Raw genomic sequence first — 4,552 nt, 5'->3', positions numbered from 1 at the left:
AATTTCACCATATCACTACAATCCTGTTTCTTTGCTAAAAAAACTACTCCCCTCCGTTTCAATATATATAAAGAGTTGACCAAAAAACAATATATATGATATTTAAGATTTTTGTTTCATAATATAAGATGTTTTAGAAATTGTATAACTAATTTTAGTGTTTTATATTTATAGTTAAATAAATTTATTTAAATTATTTTTTAGTGATAATTTTGAAAAAATAAAATTTTAATATGTGTGCATTGATGTAACCAAAGATATATAGTTATATATAAAACCAAAGTCCTATTCAAAATAAAAAATATCTACGAACTATCCGAACTACGTTTTCCCAAATGAAAAAATTATCTTAGACAGTTTTATTTTATAATAAAAAATTAACATCTAAATACTGATAAATAAAAATAAAAAACTACATAATTTTTTGTCAAAAAAAAAAATATATATATTAAATAGGGAGAAATTCTTGGGTTTACCCCCTAAGGTGAACCTCTAGGCTCACCATCCAATAGTGTTTGAGTATTTGATATTTGATATCTTTCTAAAAAGAAAATAAAATTAAATATCCAAATTAGATTATATTTTTAAAATAAAATAATAAAAATACATAAAAATAATTACAAAAATAAATAAATTAATATTATTATGTCTTCACCAAAATACTAAACCCTATACCCTAAATTCTAAACCCTAAACCCTAAACGTTAAACATTAAACTTTGGATAAACTCTAAACCGTTGGAAAATCTTAAACCCTAAATCATACATTAAAAAATAAATTTTAATAACACTAAGCCCTAAATCCTAATCACTAAACCTAAACCCCTGGGTAAACTCTGAACCCTTGGATAAATCATAAACTCTAGGGTTTAATTTTAAATATTTTTGATTTAGAGTTTATGATTTATCCAAGGGTTCAGGGTTTATCCAAGGGTTTAGGGTTTAGTGATTAGAGTTTAGGGTTTAGTGTTATTAAGATTTAGTTTTAATTTATGATCTAGGGTTTAAAATTTTCCAATGGTTTACGGTTTATCCAAGATTTAAGGTTTATAATTTAGGGTTTGGAGTTTAGGATTTAGGGTACAGGATTTAGTATTTTGCTAACGGTTTAACAATATTTATTTATTTATTTTTGTAACTATTTTTATGTATTTTTATTGTTTTATTTTAAAAATATAATCTTATTTAGAAATTCAATTTTGTTTTGTTTTTAAAAGATATCAAATATAAAATAGTCAAACACTATTGGTCGGTGAATCTAGAGAACCCAATAATTTATCTTAAATAGGGGTTTCATTAGATGTTTCATGTTAATGGGTTCAGGACTCGCTATAAAATGTATACCAATCTTACTTATTGTAAATTGGTTTTGAGATGGATGGAATGGGAATGAACTTTAACATATGATCATAGTAGGATTCTGTAACAACTTACGGTGGGCAAAATTCATGGTAGAGAAGGAGAACCAGAAACTAGTGCCGATCTGGTGGTGAGGCGGTCCACGAAAGTCGGTGTTGACTCTGTGTTCTAACAGCCACACAACAAAACCAATGACTACGAAGAAGCAAACAGTGGTGACCCATAAGTCTAAGCTCCATGGTTGGAGGAACACCCATGCGTTCTTATTCTTGCTGTCCCTTAGCGGCACTACCATAGACACTCCAGACTCTGAGTATGGTAACGTAAAATCAACATACAATGACCTGTTCGCTGTGATTGTTATATCTCCAACAACTGCATCCCACTTCTGCGTCATTTTTAATAGTATGTTGGGAATCAGACATAAAAGAAAAATACCATTATAATTTTGTTTATTATTTATTTTATTTTTATCTTTTGTTTAAAAGTAAAAAAAAAGATGTGCGGATAAAAAAAGAACTTACCCCTTCATAGAGTTGTTGGACCAAATGATTGTAGTTATTCTCTGGAGACTCGTAACCGTAGTATTGAGGAATGACTGAATATGGTAACTTCTTAAGAGCAGCTTCAAAGATGTCTATGGCGTATCCCGTTGTGGTTGTTACCGTACTGATTGGATCTGTCTTTATCTCCACATAATTGATGAATCCTTTCTTTACTGGAACACCCACTTTAATCTTCTTCCCGTTGTTGGAATCTCCCAACCTTTTGGAACAACGGTCGAGTTCCCAGGCCATATTACTGGCCCAAACCTCTTGCCCAAAAATAATGTCGTTTTGTTTGATTTTGCATTCACAGGTCCACTGCTTGGTGTCCATGATCCGACAATCCGCTCTTCATCTCCAACAACATTGATGATCTCAAAAGTTGATGACTCGAGCTGCCTGTTAATGAGTTTGAACTCTCCTGCTAAACCCTTGAATTCTATATCCGAGAGAGCCTCTATAAGATGTGAACCGTAGGTCTTCATATATGTCTTTGTGTTGGTTTTCTCCACGGCCATGGCCAATGCAGTGACCGAATCATACGCCCGCAATGCGAAAACATTAGGCTCTGTACCATCCCCCGTCCGGTTCTCCTTCTCGAGTTTTCTTTTCCATCTCAAACTGAAATCTTCACGCTCCTTAGACTGAGGGACATAACTCCTCACACCTAACAAGCCCTGCATAGTCTCTAAGCTACGACCGTTGTCTCTCATCATATGGGTCATTCCATTTGATAGTAACCAAACATACCCTTCCTCCATCATCCCTATTTCTCTAGCTTTCTTCAAAACCCGGAATCCGAGACTTGCGTCCATGTTGATAACGAATGCCCTTGTCTGCTCTGTCTTGAGTTTATAAAGTTCCTTTAGAATATGATCATCGCTAGCCTCTTGAGAGATCGCACTTCTTTGGACTTCAACGTCTTCTAAAGCCTCTGACAAGGAGTGCATGATTTCTTGACCTAACTCGTTGTCCACATAAATGGCGACGACGCTTCTCCACCCAAATGATTTGACAATGGACGCAATGGCTTCGCCTGGAATGAGTCGTCGATAGTGGCTCGGACGAAGTAAGGGTTGTTGATAGTTTAAGAAGAGGGCTCGTTGCTGAGAAAGTGATGGTCGGTACTTGAAATTTGGTGGCCACTTTAATCATAAACTCGGCTTGCATAGAGCTTCTTGGTCCGATGATGGCGCTCACTTGCTCCTTCTTGATTAGGTCATAGGCTGTTTACACCACAAGCAAACAAAAAAGGAAAAGAATGGTTAATCCTTTGTTTGGACCACTGAGAAGATAATGTACGCTTGCTTACAGATAGAACGACAATAAATGGAATTATATAGTTGTTCGTTTATGGATTTTAATATTTTTAATAGAATGAGCTGTTATTGGTTTATGCATTTAACATTTTAAATGTCTAATCTTACTAGTTTTATGAGTCTTTTATTATATTCAACATGTAGAGTTTTTCAAAAGCATATATTTTAATCAGTTTGTAATTCCGTTATAATCTAATGTTATTAGGATATTAATTCTTAATAATTTAAATATAGTGATAGGAATTTTCTCGACCATACGATAGTCACCACGACTTCCTGGATAGAAAGAGACTGAAGATTGTTAATCAAAAGATTTCTGAGTAGACTAATCTTCAGCAAGATTCTAAGCATATACCAGTAATCTAACAGACTCATTGCACATACTATACAAGAACACACTTGGGATTCGGTAGGCATCTAAAAGATTGTTTAGATTCAATGAAAATAGTACCTAATCATGTATGGACGTTACGTGACTTCATAGGTAATATTCATTCAACTAAAACTAAAAATAACAATACCAAGTTACCCTTACTTAAAAATAGTAACGGAGAAGCAAGAGACAGAAAAAAGTAAAGAACCTGCAACTGATGCCTCAACAATATCTTCCATGGAATCTCTGATGTGTAGCGCAAGTCTTGTGCGGTAATGAGGATGAGTTTGGTAGAAATCAGACAACGACATGTTAATAGAAGTGAGGCAGATCTTGGAAAAGTTTGTTTTGAGATCAAGAACTACACCTACTTTTATTTCATTACTTGTTGTGTTTTGTCCTAAACCAACATCCATCACCACAAATCCCAAAAGGAACAGAACAAAGTAACTAAGAAAGGTGTTACGAGTTTTTGTAGTGGTGTTTGTCATCATCACAAGATTTGAGGACGCGGATACTTTATGTAATTCTTTAACTTCCCTTTTCTGTTATATATATATATAGAGGAATAATTTGGTTTGAAAGATTCTTAAACCCGAAATTGGTTCTGAAAGAAAAGGTCTAAAGAATTATTAAGAAAAATATTAGTGTTGACTAAAGGACAATAAAATTGGGTTGGAAGAGTCGGATGAAATTTGAAGTATGACGCACACTGAACCTCTTTGCTTTGCAAAGCTACAAATTTTCCAGGTCTATCATACATGAATCATAGTATTGTATGTAGCAATTCCAATAACATAGTTTTGTTTTTCTGAACTTTCCAGTGGCATATTTTGTATGTAGTAATTCGAATAACTAAACATTAATCTCGAATGAAATGAAATGGAAAGGAAAAAAATATTCTTTATAAATAATATAATTTTATAGGAATAGTAAGAAATTGAATGATCTTCTTTC

The 4,552-nt window shown here is 33.3% G+C and overlaps 1 pseudogene; it reads right to left on the bottom strand.

The window, feature by feature from the left end:
- Window positions 1-1,230: 1,230 nt before the first annotated feature.
- On the bottom strand, window positions 1,231-4,243 carry LOC125594775 (annotated as a pseudogene).
- Window positions 4,244-4,552: the final 309 nt, after the last annotated feature.

Source organism: Brassica napus (assembly GCF_020379485.1).
Source record: "Brassica napus cultivar Da-Ae chromosome C4 unlocalized genomic scaffold, Da-Ae chrC04_Random_4, whole genome shotgun sequence".
Classification (NCBI taxonomy): Eukaryota; Viridiplantae; Streptophyta; class Magnoliopsida; order Brassicales; family Brassicaceae; genus Brassica; species Brassica napus.
This window is presented reverse-complemented; position numbering and strand designations above follow the sequence as displayed.